This window comes from Leptonychotes weddellii, chromosome 12 (genome assembly GCF_054177405.1).
Source record: "Leptonychotes weddellii isolate Sample4059 chromosome 12, ASM5417740v2, whole genome shotgun sequence".
NCBI classification, from domain to species: domain Eukaryota; kingdom Metazoa; phylum Chordata; class Mammalia; order Carnivora; family Phocidae; genus Leptonychotes; species Leptonychotes weddellii.
In genome coordinates, this window is record NC_138380.1 from 9,266,259 (window position 1) to 9,284,754 (window position 18,496).

The following is an 18,496-nucleotide window of genomic DNA, read 5'->3' on the forward strand; positions in this document are numbered from 1 at the left end:
ATACAAAACTATACACACATGGTGTACCAATTTGGATGTGCTGGTTTTGATATTGTACTATAACTATGTGAGAGAGAATCATTGGCGGAAACTGGGTGAAAGGTACCAGAAACACTCTGTACTATCTTTCCAATTTCCTGTGAATATAAAATAATTTCAAAATAAATTTTTATTAAAAACTTTTAAAAAAGAAAAATTTATAAAGAATAAAGGGCACCTGGGTGGCTTGGGCAATTAAGCATCCAAATCTTGATTCCGCCTCAGTTCATGATCTTAGGGTCATGAGATCAAGCCCCACGTCGGGCTCTGTGCTCAGTGGAGTCTGCTTCTCTCTCTCTCTCTCTCCCTCTCCCTCTGCCCCTCCCCCCACTCATGTACTCTCTCTCTCTAAAATAAACAAATCTTTTTAAAATTTTTAAATAAATAAAAAGAATAAAGAAATCAATTTCTTTTAATAACTAAAACTTAAATACCTGAAATTTAGACATTAGAAACTGCTTTGAAATGCACCATCAGTTGTGGGCACCCTGTGTTCTATTGTGTTTACAAATGAAGTGAGGCAATAAAACTTCCAGATTCCAGGTAGGAACAAATGAGTTTTATCTCACTACATCGTGTTCCTCAGCACTATAGTGCAATTCATTTATACAGTTTGAGAATCCATGTACCATAATCTCTATATTGAATTTGGAAGTTAGCTTGAGTCTTAATTTCTGACTTTGTGCCTCTTTTTGGCTTCTTTTTCTTCCTATTGAAATTATTTGCATGGGTTTTTTAATGCTTTAAACTTGAATATCTGTATTCAGTAATATGGCACCTTAGAATTTTGCTTTTTTTACTTTATTAATTGTTATATAGTTTTATTACTTCTTGGAAGATTGTTTTCTTTTATTGTTTTGGGCTAGAGACTGTTAAAAAGGTGGCAGCAGGTGCTCAGAATAACAACATTTTATGGAGAAGTTTAGAACCTTTACTCCATGAAGAAAAGTCATTCTGAAGTTTTAATGGTGCCCCTATCAATCATTTCAATTATGTTGGAAAACAATGCGTGATATTCCCCCAAATCAAATTTTTAATGAATAACAACTTGGTATTTACTGCATAGTTAATGTATTCTGGTAGCTTTGATTTGAACTTGAACCATATCAGCCATATATTTAACTGATAACAAAAGGCATTCCCCAGCCTAAAAACTGACTATATTCACAAATTGATGATTTTTAAACTTAAAACTTATGTTCTCATAGTAACACTGTTACGTATAGTTGATTCACAGATTAATCTACAGTCAGATTTAAACCTAGAATTGGATGTATTACAACCAGAACTGTCTTGGTCCTATCCTCTATCGTTAAAGATTTGTTGATGTTATTCCAAAAATCAAATAAATGCACAGTTCTTTCAGGAAGATGTAGTCAAACAACAAAGGAAAACATCTCATATTTTCTCATATTATGTTCTCTAACTCTCAAATTTCTTACAATCTTGCTCCCACTTTGTCCAATTCTGGCCTCATGCTGACCTCCTAATGTCAGCGGGATGTAAGGCTTCCAGCAGGAAGTCCTGATTCCATGAAGGTCGCACTGCAGGGCCAGAAGGTCAGCTTGAACCCTTTGCATCTCATCTTCCTTGCCAGTCATCAAATCAGTGGCTCTCAGCTCAAAATGCACCCTTCAGTGTCTGCTCTGTGATATTGTTATTGTTAGCCTTTGGAGTATTTCTCTTTGAGAGTGAGCACAACATCTGAGGGTGTAGGAGGGACACTCTCCTTTGGGTCTCTGGCTGCAGCTTGGAGTCTCCATGTGGGTGTGAGGATATCAGCCTTGCTATTCTAGAAACACTCATACAGAGTCCTTCCTTGTCATCACCTTACAGCCTCCACATGGTATGACCTTTCCATGGGAACCTGAGCCCCTCTTAGGGGACCACCACTGCAGAAGCCTCCTACCCAATTCTCTCTGCAGCTCCCACAACCTCTGTTCCCCTCTTGTTCCCTGAAGGTTCCTCCTGAGCCTCTGGAACCCTGTGGCTTTGCAGTCCTGCCCCTACTTGCTAATCACCTGTTCCCTGCCTGCCAGTCCCACTCCTGCTGGGCCAAAGCTATGAACTTCTTCTCTACTATCCCAGAATGGAGAAGGGGACAAATAGAATGGGCAACATGAAGGAGACAGTAAACCTGAAGAGGAGGTTAATCCTAAAAGTAGCGTGATGTTCGGTCATATGTGTACATGCTTTATTCCATTCTTTCTGCTCAAGAACAAAGAAATGGCTGTACCTAGGAAAAGAAGACTCAAGCAAGGAGATTGCATAGGTTGAAATGAGAGAGCTCCATGGGGCTGCCTGTCGGCATCTAAATAGCTCAGCCAGTAGGCAGTGAAGAGTGGAGGTTACTGTTTCAGGAGGAGAGACTGAGAGCCCTCAGGAAACATCAAGGGCTCATTGGTCTCTTCGGTATGTCCATGGATTGACTAGAGCAGATATTTATCTGTAAATTGTGTTCTCATGTCCAGACTGCCTGTGTATTTTGGGGGGAAAGAAGTTATGTTTGGTCAGATTTGTTAGGTTCATTGAGCATTATTTATACTTTGTAACACTGACTATATATCCTATCCTCCAGGAAGTCCCAAGTTTTTCTTTTTGTTGTATCTCAGTTCAGTCTCAGAGGAGAAAAAGGACCTCTGATGTGTCTCAGAAATTAAACAATACCAACTAGACATCATTGGTCAGTGATTTTTAAAAATAAAAGCAGAAAGTTCTAAAATGCAGATCGTCTGAAGAGGGAAGGGCCTGTTTGGAAAATCGCCGGCACCCATCACTGAAGCCGAAGTCCAAGCAGAAGTTGGATGACTGAGCTGGAAAATTATAGAAAGGGAGCAAACCACAGAGGTCTTATCAGCCCATGAACTCTATGATTCTAAAAGCTGGGGGGGAATTTGAGCATTAAAATAATTACAATAAAATTCATTGAGTTCAATGTTAGCCTATAATTCTAATTTACTGTTTGTGTGGTACAGATGCAGTTCCATTCTTTCCCGAAAGGAGGCAGCCTGTGTCCTTCAATCAAAGTATAATTCTTGTGCACAGCGTTGACATTCAGAAAACATTATGTGATTTGAGGAGGCCATGCACCCCAAATTGTAAACAATAAAGGAATAATTACCCCTAAATTTTGACATTGACCTCTTGAGTATTGTTCTATTTCCTACCTGTCTAGTGGGATGAAGGTTTGGGATGAGATATGGAAGCATGAATTTAACTCTGAGGAAAATACTGCTGTCATTCATAACCATTGGAAGGATTAAAAGGAAGGTGGGGTTTTTTTTTTTTTTTTAAGAGTTTTAAAATAACAGTCAATGTGTACAATAGACTACAAAGTAAAAGCAAACATTTTACTTCTGACATGTTGTTTATTAAATTTTGTGCTTTATTTTTAATAAAAAATAAACATAGCCTCTTGACACAAACTGCTAGAAGTTAAACTTTCTTAGAGTCATTCAGAGAGTTAGACGGGAATTAGTCTTAAATCATTTATACTTCCACTTATGTATTTCATCAATATATTTTTCAGAATTCAGCGATGGCTCACCTTAGTGTTCACAGAGCACTGCACCAGCATATGCTTGGAACTTTTGATTGCTTCAAGAGAAGAAGTGGTCACAGATTATGAAGTGAGTTTTTAATCAGCTTTCTTTTATAACACTTATCCCTCTCTTGCTATTGGCCTCAAGCTTCCTGTTCTCCAAAATCCTTAGGCTAACATTTTATCTCTTTATCTGTTCAAGTGTAGCAAGTTTGTATCCAGTTCTACATGAAATTAAAATGCGTCACCACTCTCTTAGAGACATCTTATATTGCTTTTATAAATGTGTCCATCTTCTGTCATGAATAAGGAAGCACTAGTTCATCCCTGAATAGATGGTATTGATTCACTAAACCCTAAAGATTTTTGACCTTTTCAAAAAGTGATTCCCACTGCACAAGATATTTTAAAAAGTGACAAGGACTTCTGTGCATTGAGATGAAATCAGTACCTTTTAAATTGAGCATATTTTCTGGGTAGACTCAAAAATTGTGTCATGTTAACTAAGGGACATTTTGAATAATTTTTGTTGTGCTTTTTCTGAAAAGGGAAATAATGTAAAAAAATAAGACTTCATTACATAAATTGAATCTAAAATCAGCAAAGGGATTAATAAGTTGATATTGATATAAATTACCTGTGAAGCTAAATAATGCTTTTGGGTATGAAGGAAGGATTAAACCAGAAAGTAATTAGGCAATGAATGATCCAAATGACTATGTAGAATTAAGACTTGAAAGTACTTGTGATTTAGAGTCAAAAGATCCAAGTTCTAGTCCCGTCTCTGCCACCCGATGAAATTTGCTTGCCTCCAAGGACACAGTTTCTTCACAAATTCATGAAAGGAGGGGGCTGAATTAGAGGATCACTAAAATCTTCTCTGGATTTGGCAGTTGATAGCTTAGCAGGCTCACATGTCATCCAGTAATAACCTCTGGTACAAGCAGGTTAATTTAAACACAAGTTCTGTATTCATTCATTCAATAAATATTTATTAAGCGAGTATTATGTTAAAAAGCCTTGTAATATATTGTAATAGACATTTGAAATGCAAAGTTTGTAGAAGGAAGCTTGAGTTTGACCTCTCTGTACCTCATCCCAGTAGAGGTGTCCTGAAGACTGTCGAAAGGCACGTACAGTTTGTGAAAGAGGTTGGAAGTGGAGCGAGGGATTTGTGAGAGATCAGCACGTGCTTCTCTTTTGTAATCGGTGAATAGTTAGTACTAGAGGTGAGCACCAAGGGTCGCACTTATTGAAGTAGCACATAGATCCATGGTCCTTTCTGATGTATGGAATCTGGTGGCAGATAGTAATGCCATTGATTCCTCGTTCTCAGACACAAATGACTTTTCTTCTTCTCTCCTGTATTCTCCATAGCTGTCATCCTTATGTCTCTCATTTGAAATGTCTTGCAGTTATTAAGATAATTTCTCAAGAGGATACACATTTCAAAAGTAATTTTAGTAACCTAAAGGGATTATCTGACAGCAGTAGAATGCCGGGCATCAGTGATAAGCTCTTGGAGGGATATTTCTATGAGGGGGGGTATTACCAAGGCCTTAAAGTTGTATCTAGGTGAACATAAACTATGCCAATGTAAAATGCATATTCTTGAGTTTGCTTTTGCAAGCCATGGTAAATCATCCTGTTCTTGAGATTAACCTGGTACTCTCCTACTTACTTCCACTTTCAATATAGACATACACAGGAAATCACATGTGTATTTGCTAAATTGCTCAAGTACTTCCATTTTCAAGAGGTTTTATGTGCATGTATAACCAAAAAATATTCTCATACTTAATTGTACCATGAACAGATTTTTGTTATTTTTACGCTCTTCATATTCAAATCAGTGTATCATAGCGAATAATTTCTTTCCCTCTCTATATCTCTCAGTAGATCGATCTCTATCTCTATCTCACTAAACATTCAGTTAAATATGCTCAACAGAGTTTATCAGGTATGTGAAAATAATGAACTCATTCATTCATTAAATATATATAAGTTGAGGTCCTAATATGTACTAAGTGATGCTTAACTTTTTAAAAATATAAAAGTGGGTTGGGGCACCTGGTGGCTTAGTTAAACATCCGATGCTTGATTTTGGCTCAGGTCATGATCTCAGGGTCATGAGATGGAGCCCTGCATCGGGCTCCATGCTGGGCATGGAGCCTGCTTGGGATTCTCTCTCCCCCTCTCCTTCTGCCCCTCCCCCCTCAAAAAAAAATATATATATTTATAAAGAACATAGTGTTCAACTGTCAAGTGGGAAATCAAGCAAACTGGAAGAGTTCTATCATTGTTTATAATATAAAAATTACATATATAATGAAAAGTTAAATAAAACCTAAAGAGCTACAAATAGGAGATGAATTAAATAATCATTTATCCATGGAGTAGAATTCTGTGCCATAAACAAAACTGATGATACATATTTAATAACCTGGAAAATTTTGGTGATACGCTATTTTGGAAATATATCACATTACTTGCAAAGCTAAATGTAAACAGTGAAATAGATCAAAAATGTTTTATCAATTCAGAAATATGTAATTGGATATAGATAACACATACTTTAACAACAGACTAGTGTTTAGAATTACAACATGATATGTTTTCTGTTCTCCATAACTGGAATGTTTTCTTCCCCATATGGCCACTTCATTATTCAAACCAGGATATGAGGCTAATATGAGAAAAGAGGAGGGCAGAAACCACTGTATGTCTTAAATTACAACACAAAGTTTTAGTTGGGTTCTTTTAATTTCAGAGAGAGAGAATAGTCTAGAAAGCCAGACTTCAGTGAAAGAAAATATTTTTCTGGGATACACATAGCTGGGTTTTTATACACCAAGAATAAAAGATTAGGGAATTAATTGCAGATTAAACTGGTAAATAAAGAACTCACAATATGATGTAAGGTTAAGTTTCTATTCCACAGGAAGAAAGAAAGGAGCCTTTCATCCTGAATGTTGGGTATGTCCTATATCAGGATAAAACCTTAAAATGGGGATAAAGCATAAGGTACAAATACAGATAAAATGGAAGCCACAAACCAAAACTTATAGGGATGCAGCAAAAGCAATTCTAGTAGGGAATTTTATATCAATAAATGCTTACATTAAGGAAAAAAAAGTGATCTCAGACCACCTAAAGTCACACCCCAAGGAACTAGAAAAAGAACAAACTAAGCTTAAAGTTAGAAGGGAAGAAATAACAAAGATCAGAACAGAAGTAAATGAGGTGGAGACCAGAAAAACAATAGGAAAGATCATTGAAGTGAGAAACTGTTTTTTTTGGAAACATAAACAAAATAGACAAACCTTCAGCTAGATTAGCCAAGAAAAAAAGAGGGGACTCAAAATTAGAAATGAAAGAGGAGATATTACAGCTGATACTACACAAATGTAAAAGATTCTAAGAGACTACTATGAACGTTTTTACATCAACAAACTAGGCAACCTAAAATGAATAGACAAATTTCTAGAAACATCAACCTACCAAGACTCAATCAGGAAAAGTAGAAAATCTGAACAGACCAATTACTCATAAAGAGATTGAATCAGTAATCAAAATCCTCCTAAGACAGTAAAATCTAGGACCAGAAAGCTCCACTGGTGAGTTCTACCAAACATTAAAGAACTAATGCTGTTCCTTCTCAAACTCTTCCAAAAAACAGAAGAGGAAAGAATACTGCCAAACCCATTTTATGAGGCCAGGCTTAGCCTGATACCAAAACCAGACAAGGACACTACAAGAAAAATACAGGCCTATATTCCTAATAAAGACAGATGCAAAAATCCTCAACAAAATATTAGACTAAATTTACTAGTACAATAAAAGGATTATACACCATAATCAAGTGGGATTTATTGCAGGGATGCAAGGGTGGTTCAACATCCACAAATCAATCAGTGTGATCTACCACGTTAACAAAATGAAGGATAAAAATCCTATGTTCACCTCAATAGATGCAGAAAAAGCATTTGACAGAAGTCAACACCCATTTGTGATAAAAGCTCTCAACAAAGTGGATATAGAGGGAATGTGTCTCAATGTAGTAAAGTCCACATATGACAGACCCACAGCTAATATCACACTCAGGAGTAAAAAGTTGAAAGCTTTTCCTCTAAGATCAGGAACAAGACAAGGATGCCCACTCTCACCATTATTATTTAACATAGTACTAGATGTCCTAGCCAAAGTAATTAGGCAAGAAAACAAAATAAAAGCCATCCAAATTAGAAAGGGACTTTGTGGTTGCATACACTTTTTAGGAATGTCTAAAGAAGGAAAATTCTATTTGCAGATGATGTGATCTAATATGTAGAAAATCCTAAAGATTCCACAAAAAAAGCTGTTGAAACTAATGGATTCAGTAAAGTTGAAGAATACAAAATCAACATGCAACAATAAGCTGCATTTTTTACACTCACAATAAACTATGTGAAAAAGAAATAGAAAAAATAATCCCATTTATAATAACATCATAAGGAGTAAAATACTTGGGAATAAATTTAACCAAGGAGGTAAAGATCTGTACACTGAAAACATAAGACACTGATGAAAGAAATCAAAGAAGACACAAATAAATGGAAAGATACTCCACATCTACAGATCAGAAGTAAAATTTTTAAACATCCATACTACCCAAAACTATCAATGAATCAATGGAATCTCTATCAAAATTTCAGTGACATATTTCACAGAAATAGACATTCCTAAAAATTGTATGTAACCACAAAGTCCCTGAATAGCCGAAGCAGTCTTGAGAAAGAACAAACCTGGAGGCATCACACTTCCTGATTTCAAATTATATTACAAAACTATTATAATCAAAATAGTATGATACTGGCATAAAAACAGACACAGGTGAAAAGAGATACTGGCAAACATGAACCAGTGGAACAGAATTGAGAGCCCAGAAATAAACCCACACATATACAGTCAACTAATATTTGACTAGGAAGCCAAGAATACTCAATGGGGAAAGGGTAGTCTCTTTGATAAATGGTGTTGGGAAAACAGGATATCTATATACAAAAGAATGAAATTGGACCCCTATCTTAACATCGGTCAGAAACATTAAGTTGTAGTCAATCAAATACTTAAATATAAGGCCTGAAACTATAAGACTCTAGAAGAAAACATAGGGTAAAGCTCCTCAACTTAGGTCTTGGCAATGATTTTTTGAATATGAAAACAAAAGCAAAAGCAGCAAAAGGAAAAATCACCAAGTGGGACAACATCAAACTAAAAGGCTTCTGTACAGCAATACAAGCAAAACAAAAAGGCAACCTACAGAATGGAGAAAATATTTGCAAACCATATATCTGATAAGGGATTAATATCCCAAATATGGAAGAACTCATCAACTCAATAGCAGAAAAACCATTAAAAAACAGGCAAAGGGCCTGAATAGATATTTATCCAAAGAAGACACAAAAATGGCTAACATGTACATCAAAAGGAGCTCAGCATCACTGAACATCAGAAATATGCAAATTACAATCCCAATGAGATAACACCTCATACCTATTAGAATGGCTGTTATCAAAAGGCAAGGAAAACAAGCACTGGTGAGGATGTGGAACCCTTGTGCGTGTTGGTGGGAAGGCAAATCGATGTAGCCTCTGAGAAAACCAGTATTGAGTTCTTCAAAAAGTTAAAAATGGAACTGCCATGTGATTCAGCAATCCCACTGGGTACATATCCAAAGACAATGAAATCATGGTCTCTAAGAGATGTCTGCACCCATGTTCATTGCCATATTATTCACAATAGCCAAGATATGGGAACCTAAGCGTACGTTAACAATGAATAGATAAAGAAATAAGGACAATGTGATTTTATATATAGATATATAGATATAGAGGTATATCAGCCATATTATTCAGCCAAAAGTAGGAAGGAAATCTTGCCATTTGCAACAATATGGATGAATCTTGAGGGTGTTACGCTAAGTGAAATAAGTCAGACAAAGAAAAGACAAATATCGTATGATCTCCTTTACATGCAGGATCTTAAAAAGCCAAACTCATAGAAACCGAAAGTAGACTGGTGTTGGCCATGGGCTGGGGGGCAGGGAGAATGGGTTGTTGGTCAAAGGTTATAAACTTCCAGTTCTAAGATGAATAAGTTCTGGGGATCTAATATACAGAATGATGACTATAGTTAACAACACTGTATTGTATCCTTGGAATTTATTAAGAAAATAGATCTTAAATATTCTCACTACCAAAAGAAGATCATTTGTGAGATGATGAATATGTTAACTAATCTTATAGTGGCAATCATTTTGCAATACATGCATCTATCAAATTGGCATGTCATGCATCTTAAACTTACACAATGGTATATATCAATTATATCCCAGTAAAGTTGGAAAAACACAAGACTCTCCCCATTGATTTTCATTGCAGTAAAACTTTCAGTGACTTCTGATATTAACCAAATACCATATAGCCCCTCTGAAAACTATGCAAAATAATCTCATCTAACATTAGATGTAAAATCATGTTGATGTTTTAATTTGGCCAGCGAAGTTAGAAAATACATTTTGATTTGTGTGAAGTTTTCTTTGAAGATTCTGACTTGAAGAATAGTGCATGAAATAAAGAGAACAAGTTAAGAAACTGGCATTATGAACAGAAAGTAATAATTCAAGAGTCATAACCAAAGAAAAAACCTATAGTCAATTAATATACCAGAGGCCACTTTCTCTAAAACTATAGTAGTAAATAGAAACGCATATGTCCAGAAATAAAAGAAGATAAGGAATTAATTATATAATAAAAAAGTTTCATTTTTAAAATGTGTTATATCTTTAAGTGGTTTCTAGTTTGTTTTGCTGCATAAACATATGTTTACATGAATGTGTTTTGTTTCTTGAGTTTATATCAGTTTCTAGTTCTACACCCTCCTGCTCTCCGTGCTTACTGTATGTATTAGGAGAATTCTGCATATATGAATTTCTCTTTATAGAAACTTCAATCTCAATAGATTTCCCCCCCCTCTTAGTCCATAATGCCCTAAAGTTTTTTACTGGTCAATGTTGATTTAAAAAAATACCAAGTATCGGTTTATCTTTGATCTCATGTTTGACCTTGCAAATGAAATGACTCATATTTGGGAAGAGTACGTTCTTGTGTTCAGGTTCACACTGAATGGTGACAGTCATTCCAGGCCCTCAGGAATAGCAAAGACAGAACTATAGCTTCACTCATAGCCTTTTCTCCATGGTGATCAAAGTACATATGTATCAGTAGATTACTAAAGAGACTTTATGAAAATTGTTAAAATATAACTCAGTAGGAGTTGAGACTTTAAGGCAATTGAAATATTAGTCCTCAGCTCAAGAGAGATTTTATTACTGACATGTGTCAGAGCAGATCTCTCTGATGAACATAACTGACACACTTGGGCATTACACCCCTTCAAAGGAAATGGAAAACTGTTTTATAACTGCCTCAGTGAAGTTGATGAGAACTGTACCTGTCTGGCTGAACTCTTTTTCATTACTGTTCATTCTTAGTTACAAGTATCCATATATATATTTGTAAGTGTAATTCTCATAGGCCCATTTAGATGTTTAATAATATTGGCCTTATTTTCTTGTGCACGTTTGTACGTGTGTCTCTTCCTTCTTATAATTGCAAGTCATAAGACAAAGTGCAATCTCTCTGTTAAACTAAGATTTCTTTGCTTTGTAATCCCCAGTAACAAATATGAAATGACAATGAAGCCTCCTTCTATACATTTTGTTGTTTCCTACTCTCTCATCGTAGCCCTCATCAGAACCCGAAAACCATTGAAAAAATGCTAAAGTTGGTAAAATTGCATTTTTACCCTTGAATTAGCCCAACAGACCCAGAATTCTCTCACCCCTAAAAACCTAATAAATTGATAAAAGCCCAGGTAAATAACCTCTGTATAACTTGCTCTCCTTGCAAAAGGCTCTTGCAAACAAACCCATAAACAATGCAATTTTTTTCTGGATTATTAGAAATGTTACATAATTCCTTTAGGCTCTGTTTTTTTAATCTCCAAAATGGAGAAAACGAGTCAGCCTCATGTGGTTTTTGTAGACTTAAACAAGAGAATTAAAGTATCAGGGACAAACTGCATTAACTAAATGATTCTCTGCCTGATTGTACAGCAGAGTCTTCTGGAAAACTTTAAAATTCATAGACTCTATTTTCAGAGATTCTGATTAAATAGATCTGGCTTGGAGCCCAGGGATCTGTGTTCTTAACCTCTTACCAGAGATTCTGATGGGTAATGGTAACCAATTAGCTTAATAAAAGTTACTTTATTGCTTTCTAGGATCCAGGTTTCCATGTATTCCTTGTCGCTGTCCTGGGTGCTGTTGGAAGTAAATCAGTCTGATCTTAGGTTTAAGCTGATGCACCCCCACAAGCTCTCACTCTCTTACTTGTATCCTTTTCACTTACTTTCCCTCCTGAGCCCTGAGTTCCTGGAGCTTCAGGAAACATTACGGCATCAGCCCTTGAAGTCTGGGTGGTTGGTTGCCTGTTCACTGATCTCTGCTGTGTTACCTTTGCAGTTGGCTTGAAAGCCTTGACCTGAATTGTACATTTCTAGAACATTTTGTGACAAAATTGATCCAGACCCTGCTCTGGCATATCCAATGATTTTAGCAAAATTGTGCTATGAATTATTGTGGTTGATATCGTAATTTTTAATTTTATGTAACTCTTAGAAAATATTTAACAAATTTAAATACCATTTTTTAAACCTCTTCCTCATTCCTGACAAGCCTTTAAACTTCAGGACTTCTATAAGTGGTAATCTATCAGTTACATTAGGTATGGTTGCATATAACAAGAACCCCAAGATAAGAACAGTCTAGATACTACAGATTATTTCTCCTTTGTGTAAAAGACATCCAGAGACAGGCGTAACAGAGCTGGTATGGCAGCTCCATTGTAATAAAGGGTGCAGGGTTTATGAACATGTTACACTTTTCTAGCAGGTGGCTTTTATTTATAAGATTATCTCATCGTATAATAATGTTGGAGTTCCAGTGTTTGCATAAGCATTTCTGTTATGTGATAAGGAGGGGAAAACAAATAGATGTTTCTCCCAGATGAGCCAATTCTCTTTAGGTGGCCTCAAGGAAGTCCCAACAGTTCCACATAGTTACGAAGCTCCCATGCTGCAGGAGAAATAGGGCAGTATGGTCATTGAGCTGGGTACACAGCCACCCAGAATAAAACTGGAATTATTTACTAAGGAGAAGGGGATAACAGATATCAGGGATTAAACTGCAGTCTCTGCCACAGGGTGATCAATAAAATAAATACTGTTAATGATCCCATCACAGTGAGATTTCCAACCCAGCTATTCAGTGTACTCTCTTTTGTGTAATATCTGGCCAATAAAACTGGTGTCATGGAGAGCATAGCTGAGGGGAGAACTGTTGGTGGCTCCCCCTGAATCCTAATCCAAGAAGTTGTTGAAAATACAACTAGGGAGACAGAGGAAACACGGGTCTCAGTAGTAATTGCTGTTACTTACTACCACTTCCTCTATGTCAGGAGAATTACATGTGTTACATTATTGAGTCCTTACAACAAAACCGAGAGATTATCATTCCCATGGTACAGATGAAGAAACTAAACCTCAGAGGAGGTTATGTAACTCAAGCTTTGCTCTTTACCCCAAGTCTACACTGCCATTGCTGGAAACAACAGTTGTGTGACCTGTTTTAGTGTTGGGAGTCACTATGAGGCCAAAAGGTAAATGCAAGTTTATAAGCTAAGAAATACTAACAAATGCCTATTAGGGGATTTCTCCTTGGAATGTGGGCATACTCTCTATATACAACTATTATCACATAATCACCACTCTTGGGAGCATTTTTACACCATGCCCTTCAATTGGATATTAAATGTTAGTTGATTTTTTTTTAAAAAGAAGGTATAGTGAAACAATTTTGAAGAATGTTTGGTAAAATCAAGTTAAGCTGGAGCTTTCAGTGTGTAAGAGAGCTCAGAGCTTTAACCATGCTAGTGTTCTTTCTCCATGTACTCATTTTATACCTTCTACTCTTGCCCATAGGCACATAAGAAGTAAGACCATAGGTAGAATTTCCTCTTCTTAACATTGTGCCATTTTTTTCCCATTTGGCTAAAGCATTTTTCCTTTCCTCACCCTGTCTTTTCCTGGGTCCCATCTCTAACTATATCTAGTTTTCTTTTTATCTTCTGTTTTAACCATAATCAGATCATAAGATATTCATTTCTGTATTACTTTTCCCACTCAGAAACATGTTATGGGCATCCCTTCAGGTCAATAAATATAGCATAAACTCATAACTAAGTGATATCCCATAGAATTACCAATAACACTCAAAATATGTAACAATTGGTATATGACAATTATATCTCAATAAACCTGGAAAAAAATTGTTTTTTCTGGCTGTTGATCAGTTAGAATGGTCTTCTGCTCTAAAAAAACAAACAAGCAAAAAAAAAAAAAAAAAAGAACTCCCCGCCCCCCCAAAAAACCTGGTTTATTCCAGTTGATTTTCAAACCTGCTGAGCAATTTTTTAACCATTTCGAACTGAATGAATATTAATGTTTCTGGGCTTTTGTCACCACAACAATAATTCAATAAATTTTATTGTAGGGTAATATTCTTATATCCCTTTACAGAATAAAATTGGAATTATCTACTAATTAGCATTTACAGTCAATGTCCTTATTTCTATAAGAAATGACTACCAAAAATGGAATTGCTATATCAAAGGGTACATATATATATTTTTTTTAAGATTTTATTTATTTATTTAACAGAGAGAGATACAGCAAGAGAGGGAACACAAGCAGGGGGAGTGGGAGAGGGAGAAGCAGGCTCCCCGCAGAGCAGGGAGCCCGATGTGGGACTCGATCCCAGGACCCTGGGATCATGACCTGAGCCGAAGGCAGACGCTTAACCGACTGAGCCACCCAGGCGCCCGGGTACATATATTTTTTAATTTCTAATTTTGATTGTTATTACCTGACAACCTCCAACTACCAGTGACAGAGGAGTGCCTGTTGCCCACCTTTTTGACAGCATGAATTTTTATCACTTTCTATTTTTTGACAATCTAATGGGCAGAAAGTGGAATCTGTTTTTTAATGTACATTTTCCTGTTGAAATGGAGGGTAAGCATCTTTTCAGTAATTTACTGGCATTTGGATTTCCTCTTGGTTGAGTTGCCTAGTTATATACTTTGCCTCTTTTCTATTACTTATTTCTCTTTTTCTTACCAGTACATAGGAATTCCTTATAAATTCTACATATTGGGGCACCCAGGTGGCTCAGTCGGTTGAGCATCTGACTCTTGATTTCGGCTCAGGTCATGATCCTGGGGTCCTGGGATCGAGCCCTGTGTCGGGCTGTGCACTCAGCAGGGAATCTGCTTGAGGATTCTCTCCCTCTCCCTCTGCCCCTACCCCGCTCTTTCAGTACATTAATAAATCTTTTTTAAAAAATTCTGCATATTAATCTTAATCTGACATAAATACTGTAAATGTTTCCGCTACCCTATTGCTTTTAACTTAACTTATACTTTCTTTGGGTTTACACAAATTTTAATCATTCTAATCATTTCTAAATGTCTTTCTGTGTTTTCTTCCAGACTTTTTGTTTTGTTTAAACATTATTATCCATGCTCCATTTCTTTTTCTCCATAGCGTGAGGTAGGAGTCCATGCTTGTATTCTTCCGCATGGATAGCCATCTTTGCTACCACCCCTTTTGAAATAAGTCACCCTCTTCAATAACTGAATTAAAGTAACACATTTGTCACATATTACATGTCTGTATGTACTAGATATATTTCTGGGCATTGTTTTTCCAGTTGATCTATTTAGCTATTCCCTTGCTGTTATCATACATCTTTATTATCCTGATGGTATAGATAGTTTCAGTATCTGACAAGCCAAGAATTCTTTCACTCTTTGATTGCTTCATAACTTTGGGAGCTATTCTCCCATATTTATTTGTCCATTTTAATTTTAGATTTGGTATTCTGTCTCAAAAATAAAAACATGTGAAGTGGCACTTTGTTAAATGCATATATTTGGGGATAGAAAATTAATTTTTTATATCCTAGCACATGGTATGAGTTGAACATTGTTCAGATCCTTTTATATTTCTTAATACAATGTATAGATTTTTGTATAGAGATACTAAGCAGTCTTTCTAAGTTTATTCCAAAGTATTTTACAGTTTTGTTATTGTATGATTTTTTTATTCATTTTCAATACAAACAAATTATTTCCAGTACAGATAAAACCTATTTAATTTTGGGGGCACCTGGGTGGCTCAGATGGTTAAGCGTCTGCCTTCGGCTCAGGTCATGATCCCACGGTCCTGGGATCGAGCCCCGCATCGGGCTCCCTGCTCAGCGGGGAGCCTGCTTCTCCCTCTCCCTCTGCCTCTCTCCCTGCTCGTGTGCTCTCTCTCTCTCTCTCTCTCTGTATCTCTGTCTCAAATGAATAAATAAAAAAAAAATCTTTAAAAAAAAAAAACCTATTGAATTTTGTAAGGTTATTTTTTATTCAGCCAGCTTACCCTCTTCTTATATTAATCTTACTAGATTTATTCCAGGGTGTATATTCATAATAAGTCAAAAGAAAAAAGCAACCCAAAAGAAAAAAAGTATTTATAACAAAAATGACAGATAAAAATACATTTCTTAACACATAAAAAGCTCTTACAAACCAATAAGGAAAAAAAATGCAATGGAAAATCTTGTAAAGAATATGAAAAGGTAACTATAAGAGGCAAACACAAAGAAAAACAGAAATGGCCTGTAAGCATTTGAAAAGATGTTAAAACCCATGACATTAAAGAAATGCAAATTAAAATGAATTATTATCACATTGGTAAACATTTTACAGGTTGCAGCTGCATAGTTTTAAAATGGCAATAAAACCAAGATACTCTCATGGGCACTCTTAATAGCAAATTCAATTTAAATTAAACTTATGTCAGTTGGTACTACCTATTTAGTTGCCATTACTCTATCAGAGCATGAACATTCCTACAGGGCAGGGTTAAACGCAAGATTAAAGACAGACAGGAAGGAGATTGTATAATGGAAGAAGAGAGGTCTATTCTCTTTTCAGTTGCTAATGTCTGGGAGGACCTGCAGTGTGACTCATTACCAGAACAAACACCTTTGGCACAGAGTGATGAGAATGTGCAGGTATCTTCCTCAGCCCATGCAAATGCCACTCTGATGCCTACATGTCACTTACCTCACTCCAGTCATTTCTCTTCCCTCCTTCTTTCATGTTCCTTGAGTCTTTTCTACTATTTCCCCTTGACCCCAGGACTCAAGGCTGCATTTGAAGGAATTATATAAGGGGCTCTGCTGCTGAATCCATTCAATGAATCACTGGATAGAATGAGATATTCTGATTCTTACGACTAGAACATCTGTAAGACATTAAATTGTTATTGACGGCCTTTCACAGCATAAATCAGCTACCTTTACTCTACTAAAAAGTGTTGCCTATTTATTCCAAGGTGCTTCTCACTTCAGGACTGAATATGGGGCAGAAGAGAAGTGAAAGTAAACCTTGTCTTGACACATAATACTCTGAGAAATATATTAAAACATCTTAGAAACCAGAATCTTGCTGTTCTTCTCTGGCTGTTTCTATATATCTCAACTCTGGCTCTTAAAAAAAAAAATCTTATGGGCTCCAGAAAGATCAATTCTATTCTTCCATTTAGTAATTGAGTCGGGTATTGATCAAGGAAAATCTGGGAACCAGTGGAAGGACAATGTCTTGGCCATTCTGGGATCTAGATTATTGCTCACTGTTGAAGGGTTGTCATGACTCCTTCTCATCTGGGAACAGTAGCTCAACAGATGATAAGAGATGAGAAGTCAAGCAGGGATACAGCAGAGGACCCATTTCACAAAAGTCACTCTGCTCACTCTTTAAAGCAAATGGCCTCCGTAGAAGAATTTCGGGCTCCAACCGTGAGGACAGTGGTGGGGAAAATTGAAAATTATTTCATTTTAAAACACGTGGTTTTCACAGGTACTGAAGGGAAACATAGGTCAAAGCTTGATTAGCTCGACAGAGGACATGAATGTAACACACCTGTGTGGGGTTGTTTTCCCCTCCTGTAGATATAAAATACACTCACCTTTCAACTCACTGTGGTCATTTTTTTCCTGGATTTTGTGCCTTACCAGAACCCATCATTCAGGTTCAGGCCAGCACTTCCATGTAATGAATGACTGGAGCTTTTTTTCTTTTAAAGCCATTTGTTCAATGCCCTGTCTACATACCCGGGAACATAATAATTCAGGTTGAGGATGTTAAGGATTAGCAGAGAGAAGAGTTCAGTCACTAAATAATCCTTACATCAAACTCTGGGTCTTTGCATTTCTATCCAGTTGTCTTTAGAATTCTCTTCTCAACCTCCCAATCTGTCCAACTGATAAGCATTACCCATTGCTCAGAATCAGCTAGCATCAAGGAATCTTGCCCATCTCCCAGCCTTCACTGCCTTCTGTTTCCAGGCCAGGTCTTTAATCATAGTATGTATTATTTGAGGCTTTGGGGTTATGGTGTCTGAAAACAGCTCCAGAAAAATTTAGAGTAATTATAAAAATAGAAAGGACATGAATGTAGCCATCCTCAAAAATAGAACTTGAACTGAAAAGATGTTGAATTCTCGGACTCTGAAAAACAAACTGAGGGTTCTAGAGGGGAGGGGGGTGGGAGGATGGGTTGGCCTGGTGGTGGGTATTGAGGAGGGCACGTTCTGCATGGAGCACTGGGTGTTGTGCACGAACAATGAATCATGGAACACTTCATCTAGAACTAATGATGTAATGTATGGGGATTAACATAAGAATAAAAAATAAATAAATAA

The 18,496-nt window shown here is 36.4% G+C and overlaps 1 long non-coding RNA gene across 2 annotated transcripts in view; it reads left to right on the plus strand.

Annotated features, from left to right (window-relative positions):
- LOC145716450 (uncharacterized) overlaps positions 1-18,496 on the plus strand; it is a 182,647-nt gene that overhangs the window by 76,027 nt on the left and 88,124 nt on the right. For both annotated transcript variants that reach the window (XR_014139088.1, XR_014139089.1), the window contains exon 2: positions 3,569-3,668. This is a non-coding gene — a long non-coding RNA (uncharacterized LOC145716450). The remainder of the gene's footprint in view (positions 1-3,568; positions 3,669-18,496) is intronic.